Source organism: Hypanus sabinus, chromosome 6 (genome assembly GCF_030144855.1).
Source record: "Hypanus sabinus isolate sHypSab1 chromosome 6, sHypSab1.hap1, whole genome shotgun sequence".
In the NCBI taxonomy this organism is placed as follows: domain Eukaryota; kingdom Metazoa; phylum Chordata; class Chondrichthyes; order Myliobatiformes; family Dasyatidae; genus Hypanus; species Hypanus sabinus.
This window is the reverse complement of record NC_082711.1, coordinates 152,629,263-152,651,741: the sequence shown is the minus strand read 5'-3', so window position 1 is coordinate 152,651,741 and position 22,479 is coordinate 152,629,263.

The window sequence follows — 22,479 nt, the reverse complement described above, 5'->3', positions numbered from 1 at the left end:
CAGCTGCAGGCTAACTTGCCAGGGCCACGCCCCTTGCACCGCATCACGACCCCCGACGATCCGTGACTGGCTTGACTTTTCAGTGACTGATCTTGATCCACACTCTGAAAGGAAAAAGAAAGGTTTCAATTTGCAAAGCTTAATAGTTCACAGTCTTATCAGCAGATCTCACACCTGCATAGGCACCCAATGTCATACCATTGTACGAGATAGCTAGATAGATAAGATACACCACATATTGTGAAATAGATTGAGGAGCTGATGGAAGAATTACCTTTCATTTCTAACCCACCAGCAGTAGGTATCTGATTTTTGGTTATCATTAGTGTCCCAAATCTTTAATACATCAAAATGCTTCCGGTCAAGATGGCACCAGTGAACAAGGATTCCTCAGGCGACATCTTCCAGATAGTCAATTATTTCACTTTTTCTATGTCTTCTACTTATTCTTTTTATCCTAATTGTGTTTTTCAAACTGTCGGAGCCTGAGACTTACAGTTTGGAGTTTGACCGAGTGATCTAGCACTCTGCGGTCTCTGAGAAAATTCTAGGACAGAGGCACAAGGGCACGCACAAGCTGCCTGGAGGAGAAATTTGGAGATGGGGCGTAGGGCCATTTCTCGATGATTAAAGTATTGAGGGAGACTGAAGCGTCGAGGCAAGTGCAGAGGAGAGCGAGCGAGGGGAGAGCCACCGTGCTCAGCGGTCGCTCTCTCCGGAAGGGCACGCTGCTCTGTCAATATGTCGGGGTGATGTGTTAGCTTTTTCTGCAAGGAAGGGGGTTGGGGATTTGGCGTTGATGTTCTTGTTGGCAACTTTCAGTGTGGGCGATCTTTCATTTGCATAGTTACTACTGGCAACTCCCTCATCTTTGAATATTGTAATAACCCCTTCCCCAGCAGCCTCGCCATTGAATTGTTCTCCTGTCCTCTTTTCAGTAATTGTAATGCCCACATTAATGCCATCCCACTTTCCGAGAGAGTACAAACACCAGAAAGGAGCAGGTAACTGGAGAAGGTCCTCCATCTCTCCAGCTATTTAGAATATAGAACATAAAACACTACAGCACAGAATGGGCCAAACTAGTTAAACTAGTTGTCGTCGTCGTGGCTATCCCGCGAGATCGAGGATGATGGTCCTCGTTTCGTTGAGCTATCACAGAGCCAAGATGCCTGTGCGTGTATTTGTTTAACGTGTACTTGATGTTGCACTCCAAGAAGCACACGATACTTCACAAGTCAACCAACTGATTCCAATGGCATGGAAACCACAACGACCGGAGCTGATGGATTTGTTGGAGCCTTCATCCGCCTTCACAGCTGTTGAGTTCGAAGTAACATCGTCCACCTGTTCCATCGTTGAGACCTTGGTCGTATTGTTCTTTGTCAGGGACCTCACCCTGGACCTTAACGCCATGGGTGACCCTACCAGGAGCATATCTCCTCGGGATCTCAGGACCACACAAGCTTCTCCACCACAACAAGGTGACAATCCACAGAGACGAATTAAACACTTAACTAAACTATTACCTTCTGCCGACATAAAGTCCATATTCTTCCATCATCTGCACATTCAAATGCCTCAATCGTAATTGTCCTCACTATCCCACCTGGCAGCATGTTTTAGGCATGCATCTCTCTCTGAATATGTATTAAAATTTGCCTAGCACATCTCCTTTGTGTGTTCCTGTCTCACCTGAAATGCATGCCCTCTTGTACTAGACATTCCAACCCTGGGAAAAATATACCATTTGTCTATTAATGCCTGTTATAATTGTATAAACTTCTCTTCACCCATGAGGAGGAGGTGCTGGGGATTGACTGTTGAAGGTCACATGTTTAAGCACATTCCATGAGACACTCATACGTTGGAAGACTTCAGATCACAATATATGAAAAATATTATTTTATTCTTACATTGACAGTTCTACTTCGCTTTAATTTTCACACAGGCCTACAAATTATCCACGAGCAGGACTGCATGGTAACAGTCACTCACTGGGAAAGTGCCCAGGACTCATTCAGACCAGCTTAGAAAATTTAACTCGTGAGATCTCCGACACCAAGTGATTCAGCACTCCTGCCTGCTCACAGGGATGGTAAGTACTGGGATTGGTAAAGGGCCACCTCTAGCTTTCGGTTTCTTCCTGGTGTCCAGCAGAGACGGAAAGCAGAGACCACAAGTGTGGAAGTTGATACTTGCATTGAAGGTAGTTGATGGCCTACAGATCGCAAGTGATTAAAAGCAGGCATTAGCACCAGGAACAACCAGGGAGCATCTGCATCGGAGAACCAAAGGAACTGGACTGTGTTCATTTCTGGTCACCTCACTAAAGGAAGGATGTGGATACTATAGAGAGGGTGCAGAGGAGATGTACAAGGATGTTGCCTGGATTGGAGGGCGTACTTAGTGAACTCAGCCTTTTCTCCTTGGAGTGACAGAGGAGGAGAGGTGACCTGATAGAGGTGTACAAGATGATGAGGGGCATTGATCATGTGGATAGCCAGAGGCTTTTTCCCAGGGTTGAAATGGCTAACACAAAAGGGGCACAGTTTTAAGGTGTTTGGAAATAGGTACCGAGGGGATGTCAGGGGTAAGTTTTTCCACACAGCGAGTGGTGGGTGGGTGGAATGCACTGCTGCTGTTGGCGGTGGAAACGGATACAACAGGGTCTTTTAAGAGCCTCTTACATGGAGCTCAGAGAAATAGAGGGCTATGCACTAAGGTAATTCTAGGCAGTTTCTAGAGTAGGTTAAATGGTCGGCACAACATTGTGGGCCAAAGGGCCTGTAATGTGCTGTAGTTTTCTATATTCTAATCTCGACAAAAATAGATAATATTCCTCAGGGCTTTGGAGGAGTAGAATGTTTCTGAAGTATCAGCAGAGAATGTGCAGTGCTTCTAACTGTTCTGTGCATGCTTTACCAAGTGGTCGAGGGAAACGGTCTTAAATATTAGTGCCATGCTATGTATTTCAGTAATAAAGCATTTAATGGAAAGAGTATGCACCATCCATCACCGTAATAACATCAAAACATGCTGGACTTCATCTATGATTATAGGGAATAACATCTCAGTTATAATCATGTAATATATGACAATGAAAGGGAGCACAGGAGCAAATTGCTGGTGGAACACAGCAGGCCAGGCAGCATCTATAAGGAGAAGCACTGTCGACGTTTCGGGCCGAGACCCTTCAACAGGACTAACTGAAAGGAGAGATGCTAATGTTATGAACCCAGTAACTTGGTCACTTACCAGCAAAGATAGAGAGGTCTGTTGAAGTCTGATGGTACTATTTTTAACAGTATTTATTAGTAAAAATACACAAAAATAATATCAATGCAAACATACAGATAATATACTTCATCAATACTAAATCTAAAAGTGCGGGTATAATAATAATCAATAAGAAATAAGCTCTATCATTGTCTAGGGGATAATGTATTGTCGGATGGAAATATAAAAGTCACTCAGTTCATTCAGGCTGCAGCCTTTGGTTGGAGTCAAGAGAGATTTTAGAAACCTGCCAGCTTTTCCTTTTAATGATGTTGATCCTTCGAGAGTTCCGTTGGTGTAGTCGGTCCTTTAGCTAAGCTGTTCTTTCGTGGTAAGGCCCCAATCCCAGGCAACGGGAAAGGACGCACATGAACCCTCCACCGGCTGTCGCTATTAAACGCTGTCACGGGATTTCTAGCGTTTCTCCTGGTGCGTCTGAAGGGGTTGTTCCCCAGACCCTCTTTTATCCTTACTCACGGGGTCTCAGATGTCAATCAGGTTGGGATGAAGCAATCCCTCAACCAGCCCACTCTGGTTGTCCCCTGAGGGGCTTCAATGAATAGTACAGTACTCAATACACAATTCCGTCTCCAAGAGACAATGGCCGTTATCAAGGGTTCCGGCTTGCTGAGGCCAGGACACATTCCAAGCCTTATGTATTCTGGACGTCTCTCTCTCATTTCCTGGGTGCCAGACCCGAATTAATAGCGATCTTGCAATTCTCAAAAAGGAGGGGGCTACTTTTTACCCTTCGGCCCCTCAGAGTTGTGGCACATTTGTAACACCCCCTTCCTTCAAAGCATTTTCACCATTGGTAAAAACGAAGTAATACAGAGACTTACAGGATTTTAGAATCTAACACAATACAAAAGTTTTTTTTCACTACAGAGTAATACAGTTATACATTCAATTCAGCATCTAAACAGTTAACGATTATATTGTCACTTCCTTTAATATCTTAACATCTTGTACCTTACTAAAGTCTTGTAGCATCGGACTTCAATTGGCTAACCATCTATTTTTATTCCTCTTCTTCAGCAAACAAAAAACTAAAGGGTTGTGATCTTAGTTTACGTGTCTACTACAAAAGTTCATGCAGATACTAATCTTTATGTTACTTTCAAACTTAACAGTCAATCTTCCATGGGGGTTGTCTTTATTATTCACATGCTTTGTCGAAATCCCTTAAAACCGGATCCTGCTATTTAAAATGGCAGCCCGTCAACCCTCGCCCCTTTTCCAGTTAACTCCCACGTAGTGAGCTTGTGCACCATGGTGATATAGGCTTTCGCCAGCTCCTTTCATAGGAGTTATTTTATCAACAATGTGTTCCAAACTTAGATCATTTTCCGAATCTCCACACAATTCTTTAAGTTTAAGCAAGTGGCTAGTTTTCTCTTCAGCGCCCTTCAGTCTATTAGTTCTCAATTTAAGATCTGAAAGCGATCCCTCTTTGTTCAAACAGCATTTCGAATTCTGCTTTTACACACCACCCTCTTGAATAACAATAGCGTGTGGGGCACCTTTACATTCCAACTCCACCCATAATAGATTCGCAGGCATCTTGTCACCAAGCCATTGTCTCTGTAGCCTGGTTGCTGCTTCTGACATCAATCCAGACTTTAAATTTTCTTCATTCAATTTTGGAACTACGCTTTTCCCTTTTCCTTCAATAATAATATTCACCTCACCACCTTTTATCTCCTCACTAACTTTTAACACACCTTTGAACGCAAACAACTGGGAATTCTCACTTCCCACTATTACCAAGGTTAACCCTTTCTTCACTGAAACAAGTCCATCTGACCCACAAGGACTGCACTCCTTTTCAACTGAATCAAATACCTGACTTTTTCTGAGCTCCATTACTAGGTTCAGTACCACGTGCATCCACATCTTGAACTCACTCAAACGGGACATTTGCCTCTTCCAGGCTTTCAATACCCGTACCCTTTTCAAATTCTAAATTCCCCTGATCCTCCCAGCTACTCTCTGGGCAACTCCCTTCCAGAGTAAACTCAACCCCGCGGGCTGAAACAACCTCATCTGCCAACCCAGCAGACTTATTCAAGGTAATGGCATCCTTTTCATACAGGACTGCCCTCATTTCATTATCGGGAACACCTTTAGAATTTTCAACTTCTTCAAGCAGTTCTGCCAAACCAGACAGATCATCCCTGTCCAACTCTGGACCTTTTAACAGCCTTATCTGTTTTTCATCTTTACTTCGTGCCTCCTGGCTAAGGGCAGGTCTACCTCCTCTCCCTTACTCTCCTTCACCTTCCTATTCTCCGTTTTACCACCCTCTTGGTACAGGGTCGGTAAAAACGTCTCGGCCAAATCGATACTGGCCTGATTCAAACTGGGCTCGTTCTCAGCTGCCTTTCTCAACATGCTGCGAGTGACCGCACATGCGGGATAGATCTGGGAATCTAGGGGCGGAGCCTCAACACTCACAGGCTGGCTCATCAGCTTCATTGCCGACCAAACCTTACCACCGGCTAAATCGTTACCAAGGAGGACGTCCACGTCAGTTCTCGGGAATTCTGATCGCACCCCTATTTCAACTGGTCCAGATACCAGATCACAATTTATAATGATCCTATGCAAGGGCACCGCTTCGGTCCCTTTTCCTATGCCTCTCAAAGCTACCAAAGTGATCTTGCAATTCTCGGAAAGGAGGGGGCTACTTTGTACCCTTCGGCCCCTCAGAGTTGTGGCACATTCGTAACACCAAGAGATTTAAAAGTAGTGGGGGGGAGGGGGAAATGCGAAATGATAGAAGACCGGAGGGTGTGGGGTGAAGCTAAGAGCTGGAAAGGTGATTGGCGAAAGCGATACAGAGCGGAGAAGGGAAAGGATCATGGGACGGGAGGCCTCAGGAGAAAGAAAGTGGGGGGGGGGGGGGGAGCACCAGAGGGAGATGGAGAACAGACAGAGTGATGGGCAGAAAGAGAGAGAAAAAACAACTAAATATGTCAGGGATGGGGTAAGAAGGGGAGAAGGGCCATTAACGGAAATTAGAGAAGTCAATGTTCATGCCATCAGATTGGAGGCTACCCAGCCAGTGTATAAGGTGTTGTTCCTCCAACCTGAGTTTGGATTCATTTTGACAGTAGAGGAGGCCATGGATAGACATATCAGAATGGGAATGGGACGTGGAATTAAAATATGTGGCCACCGGGAGATCCAGCTTTCTCTGGCAGACCGAGTGCAGGTGTTCAGCGAAACGGTCCCAGTCTGCGTCGGGTCTCACCAATATATGAAAGGCCACATCGGGAGCACCAGATGCAGTATACCACACCAGCCAACTCACAGGTGAAGTGTCGCCTCACCTGGAAGGACTGTCTGGGGCCCTGAATGGTAGTGAGGGAGGAAGTGTAAGGGCAGGTGTAGCACTTGTTCCATTTGCAAGGATAAGTGCCAGGAGGGAGATTGGTGGGAAGGGATGGGGGGACAAGTGGACAAGGGAGTCGTGTAGGGAGCGATCCCTGCGAAAAGCAGAAAGGTGGGGGGAAAGAGGGAAAGATGTGCTGGGTAGTGGGATCCCGTTGGAGGTGGCGGAAGTTACGGAGAATTATACTTTGGACCTGGAGGCTGGTGGAGTGATAGGTGAGGACAAGGGGAACCGTATCCCGAGTGGGGTGGCGGGCGGATGGGGTGAGGGCAGATGTGAGGGAAATGGGAGAGATGCATTTTGCAGATTTGGTGGTGGAAGAAGGGAAGCCCCTTTGTTTAAAAAAGGAAGACATCTCCTTCGTCCTGGAATGAAAAGCCTCATCCTAAGAGCAGATGCAGCGGAGACGGAGGAATTGTGAGAAGGGGATAGAATTTTTGCAAGAGACAGGGTGGGAAGAGGAATAGTCCAGGTAGCTATGAGAATCTGTAGGCTTATAGTAGATACCAGTGGATAAGCCATCTCCAGAGATGGAGACAGAAAGATCAAGAAAGGGGAGGGAGGTGTTGGAAATGGACCAGGTAAATTTGAGGGCAGGGTGAAAGTTGGAGGCAAAGTCAATGAAGCCAACGAGCTCAGTATGCATGCAGGAGGCAGCGCCAATGTAGCGAAGGAAAAGAGGAGGACGGATACCCATAAAGGCTTGGAACATGGAGCAGGAACTCTTTTTAATTGCATCCCCTTCAATACCTGTCCTCAGTCAGTACCTCACGTGCTGCCTAATCGTGCTTGCCCTCTTCATCTGAAGTTGCCAATGTCAGGGTCCACTACCACAGAGCCCAAGACCCCAAGGATGAAAAACAAGAACATTTCGGTCATCAGACCAAAGGTCTGAACAGACAGCCTCCCCCGCTGATGAAACTTCAGTGACTGCACCACTTAAAAGTGGTCTGAGAAAACATTTGTAGCAGTGCAAGGGAACATAGCTAAATGTGTTCTGCAGTGTTAGACCGTTATGTGACTTATACCAAGGAGTTCTCATTAAGATCTGTGAGACATCACGTCAGATTGAAAATTATTGAGTTAAAGATTTTCAGAATAAGTCAACTGAATTCTCCCCTGCAAGCACATTTGTGTAAGTGCCAGCACCTCTGCTCTCCTAAAGGTTTGCACAGATTTAGCTTGTCATTTAAAACTTCAACTAAGTTCTATAGATGCACAGTGGGGAGTATCCTGACTGGTTGCATCACAGTCTGGTAGGGAAACACCAATGCCCAAGAACAGAAAAGTCTACAAAAAGTAGTGGATACAGTCCCATCCATCACTGGAAAAGCCCTCCCCACCAACTGAACACATTTCCAAGGAGCTCTGCTGCAAGAAAGCAGTATACACCATCCAGGACCTTTGTCATCCTTGCTGCTGGAAGGAGGTATGGGAGCCTTATATCCAACACCACCAGGTTCAGCAACAGTCACTACCCTTCAACCATCAGACTCCTGAGCCTTCATGGGTAACTTCACTGTCCTCAACTCTGAGCCGACTCCACAACCTATCGACTCGCTTTCAAGGATCCACCACGCATGTTCGGAGTATTTGTTTAATTTTTGTCTGGTCGCACAGTTTGTCTTCTTTTGCTCATAAGCTGTTTGTCAGTCTTCATGTGTAGTTTTTCCATTCATTCTTTGGTCTGATGTGAATGCTTGAAAGAAAATGAATCGCAGAGTTGTATATGGTGACATGCATGTTCTTTGATAATACATTTACTTAGAATTTTGAAGATTGCAGGACCAAGCTCAGTTCCAAACTGTTGTGAGGAGTCTTCTGTTTTTCTTTCTGCTCTGGGCCACTTGGACAACAGGAACTCGTACATCCATCATCAACTATAGTTCAGCATTCGACACAATCATCCCATCCAAACTCATCATCAAGCTTCAAGGCCGGAGTCTCTGTACCACGCCCCCTGCTTCATCGCCAGCAAGACCTCAGAGAGGATTGGTAACAAAGTCGCTTCCTCACTGACAGTCAACACGGGTGCACCTCGATGCTCTTTGGTGCCGGCAATCATGGGCTGGGGTCAATTCCCACTGCTGTCTGTAAGGAGACCATACATTCTTCCCGTGATTGTCTGGGTTTCCTCCGGGTGCTCCGGTCTCCTGCCTCATTTTAAAGATGCACAGTTAGGGTTAAGGTTAGTGAGCTGTTGGCACGCTATGTTGCGGGCAGAAGCATGCTGCCCCCAGCACAATCCTAGAAATGTGCTGGTCACGGACACAAACGATGCAGTACATGCCATTTCACTGCATGTTTTGATTACAGTTGACAAATAAAAGTGATATTTAAACCTTCAATGTACTTGCATACATGACAATAAACTTCATCTGACTTGCCAAGTTCTGTTGATTGTGGTCTGTCATCTCAAAGTGTGTCAAAGATTATCCAAACATTCCTTAATTATTTTCTGTCTCAGGCACTCATTGCCTTGCTATGAAAAGTCACTGACTGTTCTAGGAAAACAGTTTAGTTTGCTGTCTTTGGCCTTCTAGAGGATCAGCACACAGAACCTTTCCAAATGGTGTCGGCGTTCTGCTTGTCAGGAGTATCAAAGTACGGATTTCCCCAAAGGAATCCATGTTTCACCAGATACTATACTGACCATTTCCACAGGTGCATCCTGCTATTCCTACCACAGGCGTTACAAAAAAAAAAATCAGTACTACACCATATCCACTACATTACGCTTAGAACTATAAGCACAATCACATACTACCCCTGTTATCTAACCTTTTCATCATGCCTTACATTTACAATACATAGTTCAATTCATTGGTTAAGGGTAGAAAATTGATTAATGAAATTGATGGTTTTGCTCAGTACTGAGACCTTTATATCAAGCCTGGAGTGGGGCAATAACAAAATTACCAAAGAAATTTTTAACACATTAACAAATTTCACCTGAGAGTCTGTTGGGATTATCGATTGTGCTTGGTGTGCCCTCCTGTACATTGGTGAGACCCAACACGGATTGGGAGACCACTTCGCTGAGCACCTAGGCCCTGTCAGAAAATGCAGGATCTCCCAGTGGCCCCTCATTTTAATTCCTTGTCTTTTTTTCCCTCCAGTTCTGACGAAAGATTGCAGCCCGAAATGTTGACTGTACTCTTTTCCATACATGCTGCCTGGGCCTGGCCTGCTGACTTCCTCCAGCATTTTGGGTGTGTTGCTTGGACTTGCAACATCTGCAGGTTTTCTCTTGTTCAACACATTATTATTTACTTCCAATACTTTGTCATCCTATAATTTTGTTGTCATTATCTGACAAAGAATATTTGCATGCATTAAATGGTTAAACTTGGATTGGCATGAGCAGTGTGAAAACTGCTGTCTTGTTTATGCCAACAGAAGGTAAGGAAGTGTATCTGGCCTCTAGATGTTTAGAGATAAGAATGAGGACATCCCTCCGGAATCTCCATGTTAGAGGACAGGTATACCACAAAACATTCAAGAGGCCAGTGACTCCCATCCTGAAACCATTCTTGACAAAGGGTCTCAGCCTGAAATGTCGACTGTGCTTCTTCCTATAGATGCTGCTTGGCCTGTTGCATTTTGTGTGTGTTGCTTGAATTTCCAGCATCTGCAGATTTCCTCATGTTTGCATTCTGAACATCCTGCTTCCTGCAAGAAATTTCTCTCCCAGTATCTGTGTCTCCATTACATCAGTCTGAGAACGCCCTCCTCCACACAGGCCTTTCTGATGTATCGTCCCCTTTCCCCCCCACAACCAAAGATTTCCTTTCATTGTGTCTCACAGCACCCTTGACATCTTATGCACCTTACCACTTCTCATGCAGGACAGAATTCTATTTATTTATTTGTTTGTTTGTTTGTTTATTTGAGGTGCGGCACAGAATTGGACCCTCAGCGATCCTCCGATTTAATCTGAGCCCCAACACAGGGCCATTTACAATGACCAATTAATCTACTAGCTGATATGCCTTTGGAATATGGGAGGAAACCAGGGCCTGGAGGAAATCCTGTCACATTTCCACATCTAGTGATTATCCTCCATTCCCAGTAGCTCTAATATAGTGGCACAGTTCCATGCAACACCCAGAAGATGCAACAGATGCCCTTTTACCTCTTCTCTTGAGGGCTTCAAACACCCCTTCTTCTTAGTGAAGCAGCAATTTATTATACTCCTTTCAGTACATTGCATTTTCTGCTCATGAAGTGGGTTCCTCCATGTCAGGCAGCCTGAACATAGATTAGGTAAGCACTGTCCACTTGACTAAAAGCCTGTCCTCCAAGATCCCTTTAAATATCTATCAATTATTGAAAGGCTTACATGGAGTGGACTTTGAAAGTACAGGCAGTCCCTGGGTTACTAATGAGATCCGTCCCCAAGTCTGTCTTTAAGTCGAATTTGTAGGTAAGTTGGAACAGGTACGTACGGTTCTAATTTAGACAATAGACAATAGGTGCAGAAGTAGACCATTCGGCCCCTCGAGTCTGTACCGCCATTCTGAGATCATGGCTGATCATTCACTATCAATACCCAGTCCCTGCCTTGTCCCCATATCCCTTGATTCCCCTATCCATCAGATATCTATCCAGTTCCTTCTTGAAAGCAGCCAGAGAATTGGCCTCCACCGTCTTCCGAGGCAGTGCATTCCACACCTCCACAACTCTCTGGGAGAAGAAGCTCTTCCTCAACTCTGTTTTAAATAACTGACCTCTTATTCTCAATCCATGCCCTCTGGTACTGGACTCTCCCAACATCTGGAACATATTTCCTGCCTCAATCCTATCAAATCCTTTAATTATCTTAAACGTTTCAATCAAATCCCCTCTCAATCTCCTCAATTCCAGTGTGTACAAGCCCAATCTCTCCAATCTCTCTGCGTAAGACAGCCCTGCCATCCCAGGAATCAACCTAGTGAATCTACGCTGCACTTCCTCAACTGCCAGAATGTCCTTCCTTAAACCTGGAGACCAAAACTGTACACAATATTCCAGGTGTGGTCTCACCAGGGCCCTATACAAATGCAAAAGGGCATCCTTGCTCTTGTACTCAATTCCCCTTGTAGTAAAGGCCAACATTCCATTTGCCCTCTTCACTGCCTGTTGCACTTGCTCATTCACCTTCATAGACTGATGAACTAGGACTCCTAGGTCTCTTTGCATTTCTCCCTTACCTAACTCTACACCGTTCAGACAATACTCTGCCCTCTTGTTCCTGCTTCCAAAGTGGATAACTTCACATTTATTCACATTGAATGACATCTGCCAAGTATCTGCCCACTCACCCAGCCTATCAAGTCTCCCTGTATTCTCCTAACGTCCTCTTCGCATGTCACACTGCCACCCAGTTTAGTATCGTCAGCAAACTTGCTGATATAGTTTTCAATGCCCTCATCTAAATCGTTGACATAAGTCGTAAAGAGCTGTGGTCCCAATACAGAGCCCTGTGGTACCCCACTAGTCACCTCCAGCCAGTCCGAGAAACACCCATTCACTGCTACCCTTTGCTTTCTATCTGCCAACCAGTTTTCTATCCATGTTGAAACCCTGCCCCCAATGCCATGAGCTCTGATTTTACTCACCAATCTCCTATGTGGCACCTTATCGAATGCCTTCTGAAAATCTAGGTACACAACATCCACTGGCTTACCCTCGTCTAACATCCTTGTTACACCCTCAAAAAACTCCAACAGATTAGTCAAGCATGATTTGCCCTTGGTAAATCCATGCTGGCTCGGCCTAATCCTATTACTGCCATCAAGATATGCCACTATTTCGTCCTTAATAATGGACTCAAGCATCTTCCCCACGACTGACGTTAGGCTAACAGGGTGATAGTTCTCTGTTTTCTGCTTCCCTCCCTTCTTGAAAAGTGGGATAACATTAGCCACTCTCCAATCTTCAGGAACTGATCCTGAATCTAAGGAACATTGGAAAATGATTACCAATGCATCGGCAATTTCCTGAGCCACCTCTTTTAGAACCCTCGGATGCAGACCATCTGGACCCGGGGATTTATTAGCCTTCAGTCCTACCAGTCTACTCATCACAGTTTCTTTCCTAATGTCAATCTGTCTCAATTCCTCTGATATCTTATGACCCTGGCCCATCCATACATCTGGGAGATGTATGGACCTCCCTGGTGAAGACAGATCTAAAGTATGCATTAAATTCTGTTGCCATTTCCCTGTTTCCCATAACAATTTCTCCCAATTCATTCTTCAAGGGCGTCAATTTAGCGTCAGTTCGTCAAATGTTTTGAGCCTTTTCTTGCACTAAAGTAAGGCTAATAGGCATATTACGCTGATTTTGAACGTCTAACCAAATTATCAATAGCCTTTCCATTTCAATAATTAAACCACTGCATTGATTAATAATAATTGTAGCTTTCCTTGGAGCAAGGCCTTTCACATGATCCATTATCCTCACATTATTCTTTAAAATTGTTCCGATCGTTGACCGACTGTAGCCTAACGCTTTTCCAATGACCGATGGCATTTCACCTCTTTCCGATCTCTTTATTACTTCCACTTTATTTTCCAATCAGGATCGTTTTCCTTTTCTTTGATGCATCACCAGCAGCCTGTTCATAAGTACGAGTTGTCCGTGAGTCAGACGTTCTTAACCCGGGGACTTACTGTATTTCCAATAGTGGGAGTATTTAGGACCAGTGGGCTCAGCCTCAGAATAGAAGCATGTTCCTTTAGAACAGAGATGAGGAGGAATTTCTTGGGCTCAGGGATTCCCAACTTTTTTTCATGCCATGGTCCAGTCCAATTAAGTCAGGGGTCCGTGGACCCCAGGTTGGAAACCGCTGCTTTAGCCAGAGGGTGATGAATCTTAGAATTCCTTGCCACAGACGACTGCGGAGGCAGGGTATACTTAAAGCAGAGGTTGATAGGTTGTCAATTAGTAAGGGCATCAAAAGTACGGGGAGAAGGCAGGAGAATGGCACCAGCCTTGATTGAATAGGCCAAAAGGCCTAATTCTGTTCCTAATTTTATGGACTTACCCCGATCAATTGGTGTGTAAAATCTCCATCCAATTCCAGCTCTATCCCTATCGTTCTTCTATTGAAGCTCAATGTTGCCCCATCACCTCTATTTTTTTTAAACTCAGCTGGGTACTTTACAGCCTTCTGGATTAAAAACTGACTTTGAGATTCAGATAATGAACATTACCTTTCATCTTAGATTCCCAGCACTCATGGTGTTTTCCTTTTGCAAAGGATTCTACTTTTATTTATTCCTAATGTGGAATGATATTTTTGTTTTTATCTCTCATAATAATCCTTTTTTATCTTGCAATATTATGTTTTGTACTTTAATCTCTTACAACAGCCTTCCCTATGTTCCTCCTCTGATTCTCCTTTAACTCTGCATGTAAAATAGTTTCTCTCATGTCTTTGCTGGTTCTGGTGAGAGGTCATTAACCAGAAATATTAACCCAGGTTGCCTTGTCATGTTTGCTGCCTGGCCTGTTATTTCAACAATTTTCAGTTTTATTTCAGCAATTCACTATTCACAGTCTCTGTTTTCTCTTATTTTTTATCCAAAGTAACAAAGCAGCCAGGTGAGGTTGTAGTCCAGAGTGGAGGTCAAGCATAATAAACTCCAACATTTGCAACATTAATCTTCACCACAAGTTTTGTGAAACCATTTACAGAAATTGACAGAACTACCATTGGATTTTTTTTTCCCCAAAAGATGTTTTATCCCATTTACCATATTTGCACGACTCAATTCCATATTTACAAATTGTACATTAACTTCTCCATCCTTCTCCAGGGTGACTCCCGATTTGTCTACCCAATTTTTTAGCCCTATCCTCTGTTACTGTATTCCTACCTTCTTTCCACCAACCGGATCAAGAACACACAGTTAAACTGACAAACCTCGATTAATATCACTGTCACTTAACTCGTACTTCCCCAACTCACTTCTCTAGCCCATATTTCACACCAAGAAGCTACAGATAATCTGTTTTTAAAAGCGTGGTACCTTATCTGCACATGTAATGTCCACATCAAATCTCACCCTGTTCTTGATTGAGCAGGGCACAAAGCTTATTGACTGGTCAGGGCATGAAGGGTTATGAAGACAGGAGATTGGGGCTGAGGGGAAAATTGGATCAGCCAGAACAGACTTGATGGGCCAAATGGCCTAATTCTGCTCCTATATCTCAAGGTCTATAATTTTCCAAAATTCCATAATGTAGATGTAGTGCAAAGCACAGGATACAATATATATTTTGTACAGTGCTCATTTAGCCTGGATTTCAAGGCCTTGCTACAGCCAGAACCAGCAACACATGCCTTTTTTTAGCACTGCCTATTTTCATACAATAAAAACAATGCTGGATGTGGTAATTAGCAGCACAAGAGGCAGCTCGACTAAATGATTACGAGTAGCATTTTATTCTTCTTTTTGGCACGAAATGATGCTACTTCAGTTGTGGATTATTCTATTAATCTGTTATCACTGTAATCAGTACATCAAAACCTTTACACTCCAGTGTTGGAAGTGACATTTTTGTGAGAGTTCAACAGCATTGCCAGTAACCAAGAACAGAACAATTTACAGCATATCCATTGCTAGATCTCCCAGTGAGATGGGACATAGTTAAACAGCAGCCCAATCATTACAGCTAACCATTTAAATATCGTATGAATTGCTGGTTTTCCTGCCTGTTGCACAGGTAACCACCTCAGTGATCCAAACTTCAGTAAAATTCAGAGATAAAGATTATCATTCCTTCAGTATTATTTCATATGTTCCATAATTATCCATAAAGATTCCTGTTTCCCCAGTACATCAAATTCTTTAAATGACTGCACATTGAGTATGCTAATTGATGCATTAATATGAAAAGTTCAAAATGTATTCACGTTCATTTTTACTGCCTTTATGTTGGCTGAAAGGATATGCCTTTGCTTAATAAAAGCAAATCGGAGATAACAAACTCACCAAAATGTGCATCCCCATTTACTAAAGTAATGAAACTCAATAAGAAGACCGCAGAGGACAGGGGAACATCGCGAAAGCCCGCTCGGAAATCTGTGCTCATTATCCAATTTGGACTGACTGCACGGACTGCAGCAAGACCGCGGTGAGCGTCACTCACCCATATTATGACGAGAAGTCACTGTGTCTGATCACTTCACAATGTCTTATCGCCAGAAGTCAACGAACAACTATTTAAATGGAACAAACCGGAACCATTTAATTCCAGTGAACAAAATTGGATTTAGGCACCAAGGTCCATATCTCCGCTGTTACCATTTAGCAGTTAATTTACAAATAAAGAATGCCAACACCAACCCATTAGATACTGTTTCTCTCACGAGATGATTTGTTTCAATCTACTTAAAGCAATTGTTGCTATTATTTACATCAATGTAAACGTTTACCCAAATGACAATAAAGATTCTCACCGACCCTGTTACGTGGTAAGTGGTACAAATCTCAAGAAACCAGATGGTTGAAATTGAGGCTACTTCAGGAAGTCGAAAGGAATCGCAGGTCACTTGCCGCCCTTCTACAGCTCGCACCAAAACGAAAACCGCGCTTTTCATCCGGATTTTAACTCGTGTTCTGACCAAGCAGGTTCGACCTGAGAGTCGGCATTATCATGAAAAAGGATAGAATCAGAAAGGACAGGAAAATTTTTGATTGGGGAAGGGCAAATTATGAGGCCATAAGGCTAGAACTTGCGGATGTGAATTGGGATGATGTTTTGCGGGGAAATGTGGTGATTTTTAGGGATCTCTTGCAGGATGTTAGGGATAAATTTGTCCCGGTGAGGAAGATAAAGAATGGTAGGGTGAAGGAACCATGGGTGACAAGTGAGATGGAAAATCTAGTCAGGTGGAAGAAGACAGCATACAAGAGGTTTAGGAAGCAGGGATCAGATGGGTCTATTGAGGAATATAGGGTAGCAAGAAAGGAGCTTTAGAAGGGGCTGAGGAGAGCAAGAAGGGGGCATGAGAAGGCCTTGGTGAGTAGGGTAAAGGAAACCCCCAAGGCATTCTTCAATTATGTGAAGAACAAAAGGATGACAGGAGTGAAAGTAGGACCGATTAGAGGGAAGATTAATCATAAGGCATTAAGTAAGGCATTTGACAAGGTTCCACAGTAGGCTTATTCAGAAAGTCAGAAGGCAGGGGATCCAGGGAAGTTTGGCCAGGTGGATTCAGAATTGGCTTGCCTGCAGAAAGCAAAGGGTCGTGGTGGAGGGAGTACATTTGGATTGGAAGGTTGTGACTAGTGGTGTCCCACAAGGATCAGTTCTGGACTACTTTTCGTGATTTTTATTAACAACCTGGATGTGGAGGTAGAAGGGTGGGTTGGCAAGTTTGCAGATGACTCAAAGGTTGGTGGTGTTGTGGATAGTGTAGAGTATTGTCGAAGATTGCAGGGAGACATTGATAGGATGCAGAAGTGGGCTGAGAAGTGGCAGATGGAGTTCAATCTGGAGAAGTGTGAGGTGGTACACTTTGGAAGGACAAACTCCAAGGCAGAGTACAAGGTAAATGGCAGGATATTTGGTAGTGTGGAGGAGCAGAGGGATCTGGGGGTACATGTCCATAGATCCCTGAAAGTTGCCTCACAGGTAGATAGGGTAGTTAAGAAAACTTATGGGGTGTTAGCTTTCATAAGTCGAGTCACGGGGGTAATGATGCAGCTCTATAAAACTCTGGTTAGGTCACACTTGGAGTACAGTATCCAGTTCTGGTCGCCTCACTATAGGAAGGATGTGAAAGCATTGGAAAGGGTACAGAGGAGATTTACCAGGATGCTGCCTGATTTAGAGAGTATGCATTATGATCAGAGATTAAGGGAGCTAGGGCTTTACTCTTTGGAGAGATGGAGGATGAGAGGAGACGTGATAAAGGTGTACAAGATATTAAGAGGAATAGACAGAGTGGACAGCGAGCACCTCTTCCCCAGGGCACTACTGCTCAATACAAGAGGACATGGCTTTAAGGTAAGGGGTGGAGAGTTCAAGGGGGATATTAGAAGGTTTTTTACTCAGCAAGTGGTTGGTGCGTGGAATGCACTGCCTGAGTTAGTGGTGGAGGCAGGTACACTAGTGAAATTTAAGAGACTACTAGACAGGTATATGGAGGAATTTAAGGTGGGGGATTATATGGGAGACAGGGTTTGAGGGTCGGCACAACATTGTGGGCCAAAGGACCTGTGCTGTGCTATTCTATGTTCTATCTAACCTCCTGTCTGTTCGCAGTGGGTTCCAGGGAAATACTCCTGCAAGTTATCACTCGGTACTAATGCCTACAACCACCACTGATTTCTAGTGTCCCAAGTGCCCAAGAGCAAGGTGAGCTGCGTCAATGACTATCACCCAATGGCACTTACGTCTACTGTGGTGAAGTGTTTTTGAGAGGTTGGTCATGGCTAGAATCAAATGTCTGCCTAAGCAAGGACCTAACCTGCTGCAATTTGCCTATCACCACAATGGTCTACAGTGGGTACAATCTCATTGGCTCTCCACGAACCCTTGAATCGCCTGGACAATAGTAATACCCACATTAGGCTGCTGTTTATTGACTACAGCTCAGCATTCAACGCAATTGTACTGTCAGTACCTCCAGTTGAACTCTGTCTTTTTGTGTGTTTCACCCTAGCTGTCAGTCTGTGGTTTTGTATTGCCATGTGCTCCTGTCCCCACTCCTGCTCTACTCCGGCCCCTGTATCACTGAGTACTCCGTCTCTCATCTGTTTCTCATTATCACCTATATTGCTACTTCCTGTGTCTCATTGTGCTCCACCTATCATCTGCCTCTCTGTTTATTGCTCAGTGTATTTCAGTCCTGTGTTTCCACCTGTTTGTGGCTAGACTGTACCAGTGAGTTTTCCTGAGCCTTTCCAGCATTTTTATCTGTGCTCTGTCTGTCTGAATATTGACTTTTCCTGATTCTGGTTTTTGGATTTCTCTGGATGTTTTGATCTCTGCCTGAACTTTGACGCTGACTTTGTTGCATCACCGCCTGGTTTGGAAGGGCCACTAAACAGGATCAGAAAAAGCTGTGGAAAGTTGTAAGCTCAGCTCGCTCCATCGTAAGGCTCCACCTTAAAACCAGTCACTTTGGGCAGATGGGGATTGTCAGCTCATATAGTAAAAGAAGAACTCTAAACTCAAGCCTCTGGTGTCTTTTGCAGCAAACCCACTCATGGGGAAGGCTTTGGGAGTAAACCCCAAGGAAAACACTGGAGCTGGCGTCCCTCAGGCTGTCCTACATCGATTTCAATGCTGACTGGCAACTCCACTGATACTGCTGGTGTCAAACTGTATCAGTCTCTGTCATTCGTTTGGATTCATTAGCAGTGTGGAAAGGGGAAGCCTACTGTATGGGCAACGGATTGCTCTCCATATCGTACTGTCCTAACCTGTGCATCGTGTGGACAGGATGCAGCATCCCTGGCTGACCCTGACCAGTAGAGGATCTAAGCTATATAGTTATTGTAATTTATAGTTTTTTTAATATATTGCAATGTTCTGCTGCCATGAAACAACAAATTCCCTGACAAATGCCAATGATTCTGGTTGTGATTTTATTTTCTGATTGTAGCTGCCCAGTGTAGGTTAATTTCAGTTCTGGAAAATGCCGAGCTCTCTGAGAGAGCTGGCAACCCTTGGGGGGGGGGGGGGGGCTACCTTTCAACAAGTGGACAAAGTGCAGCCTTACAGTCTCGACATTACCGTCATTCAGGGTGAGAAGTTCTGGAAGGAATCGATTGAGAACTTTTTTCAGGTAAGCAGAAGTACCGCCAGAGGAGAGTGTTAGTAGAGAAGTACTGGAGGAATATATGATCTAGAAAGAAACAGACACCCATAAGACATAGGAGCAGAATCAGGGTATTTGGCCCACGAACTATGTCTATTCAAGAACCTATTAACCTCCACTTTAAATATAGTGGGTTTAATGAAAAGCAGAGGGTTGTAAATTCAGTCAGCACCATCTTGGGTACTAGCCTACAAAGTACCCACTATAGGGAGCAGTGTCTCAGAAAGGCAGCATCCATTATTAAGGACCTCCAGCACCCAGGCCATGCCCTTTTCTCAGTTACCATCAGGTAGGAGATACAGAAGCCTGAAGGCACACACTCAGCGATTCAGGAACAGTTTCTTCCCCTCTGCAATCCAATTCCTAAATGGACATTGAATCATTGGACATTACCTCACTTTTTAAAATATACAGTATTTCTGTTTTTTTCATGATTTTTGATCAATTCAATATACAGATACTGCAATTGATAACCTTGTTTACTTATTATTATTATTTTATTATTTTCTCTTCTAGATTATGTATTGCATTGAACTGTTGCTGCTAAGTTAAATTACAAATTACATTCCAGTGATAATAAACTTGATTCTGATTCTGACCCAATGACTTGGCCTCCACAGCCATCTGTGGCAATGAATTCCATAGATTCTGCACACTCTGGCTACAGATATCCCCCCTCATCTCTGTTCTAAAGAGAGATTCTTCTGTTCTGAGGCTTTACCCTCTGGTCCTGTTGGAAACATCCTCTCCATGTCCACTCTATCGATATTGTCTGAGTTTCACCAAGATCCACACTCCTTCTAAACTCCAGTGAGTACAAACCTAGAACTATCAAATTCTCTACAGGCCCTAACTGTTTCATTCCTGGGATCATTCCTGTAAAGTTCCTTTGGACCCTCTCCAATGCCAGCACATCCTTTGTTAGATATGAGGCCAAAAAACTGTTCAGTTCACCAAATATGGTATGACAAAAGACTCGGCATTATATCCTTGCTTTTATATCTTAGTCTTCTTGAAATGAAAACTAACATTCTATTTGCCTTCCTTACTACCGACTCAACCTGTAAGCTAACCTTCAGGGAACCGTGCATTAGGACTCCCAAGTCTCTTTGTACCTCCAATTTCTAAATTTGCTCCACATTTAGAAACTCGTCTGCACCTTTGTTCCTTTGCCAAAGTGCATGGCCATACATTTCCTTACACTGTATTCCATCTGCCAGTTCTTTGCCCATTCTCCTATTCTGTCCAAGTCCTTTTACAGATTCTCAGCTTCGTCAACACCCCCTGACCCTCCACCTATCTTTGTCATCTGCAAACTTGGCCATAAAGCTATTAATTCCATCATCTAAAACACTGATATGTAACATGAAAAGCAGCAGGCCCAACACATGATCCCTGCGAAATACTGGTAGCCAACCAGAAAGGCCCATTTTGTTCCCACTCTTTGCCTTCTGCCAGTTAGCCAATCTTCTGTTCATGCTCATACCTTTACTGTAATACCATGGGCTGTAATCTTGTTTAGCAGCCTTATATGTGGCACCTTGTCAAACCATTCTGAAACTATGGGTCAACAACATCTACTGACTCTCCTTTGTCTATCATACCTGCTATTTCCTCACAGAATTCAAAAAAATTATCAATCAAATTTCCCCTGACAGAAACCATGCTGACTTTGGCCTTAATGTGCCTCCAAGTACCCTGACTTCAACTTCCCAACCTCTGAATTTGGGCTAGGAGGCCTATAATTTACCATCTTTTACCTACCTCCCTTCTTAAAGAGTGCAGTAACATTTATGATCTTCCAGTCTTCTAGAATATGGTAATTATTGAAAGATTGCTACTAATGCCCTCTTCAAACTGCAAGGTGAATTCCATCACATTATGATCACACCCTCCTAAGGGTTCCTTTACCTTAAGCCTCTAATTGAAGTTGCCTCTTTCTGAACCCTGAGGTGTAGTCCATCTGATCCAGGTGACTTGCCTACCTACTGACCTCCCAGCTTCCCAAGCACATTCTCCTTAGCAATGGCAACTACACTTACTTCTGCCTGCTGAATTTCTGTTACGTATACACTGTGAAGACGGATGCAAAATATTCATTAAATTCACTTGCTGTTTCTCCGTACTCCATTACTACCTCTCCAGTATCATTTTCCAATGGTATGGTGTCCACTCTTGCCTCTCTTTTACTCTTTATTTATCTGAAACTCTTTCTACCTCCTTTAATCTTTCCTTTTTTATTACTGTCATCTTTTGCATTGCAGCTTCAGCTCTTGTAGCTGGAAAATATTGACCTTCCCTAAGGAAGGCAGACATTGACCAAGTCCACATCACCTTCAATGTGCTATTGACCAGATTGACTAAGGAGCAGACTGTTTGAAGATCAAGACCTCCATAATGGCACAAAGTTCTGAAATGTCTGCGGTACAAATCTCAAGGCACTGGAAAAATTATTGCCAATAATGCCTTGATACAGCCTCAACACTCACCAGAAGAAGTGAAACCAATTCTCTCTAAAACCAATTTTGGTGCTTAGTCACACTTACGTTGCTTTGGTTATGACATTCAAACGCCCAACACCAGACACCAAGAAACAGACCGTTTATGCCGAGTTTTGTCATGGAAAGAGATTGGCAGGCAAAACAAGTCAACTTTTATTGTCATTTCGATCATAACTGCTGGTACAGTGCATAGTAAAAATGAGACAACGTTTTTCAGGACCATGGTTTACATGACACAGTACAAAAAACTAGACTGAACTACGTAATAAAAAAACACAGAGAAAGCTATTCTAGACTACAGACCTACACTGGACTGCATAAAGTGCATAAAAACAGTACCGGCAGTACAATAAATAATAAACAGGACAGTAGGGCAAGGTGTCAATCCAGGCTTCGGGTATTGAGGAGTCTGATAGCTTGGGGGAAAGAAACTGTTACATAGTCTGGTAGTGAGAGCCCGAATGCTTCGGAGCCTTTTC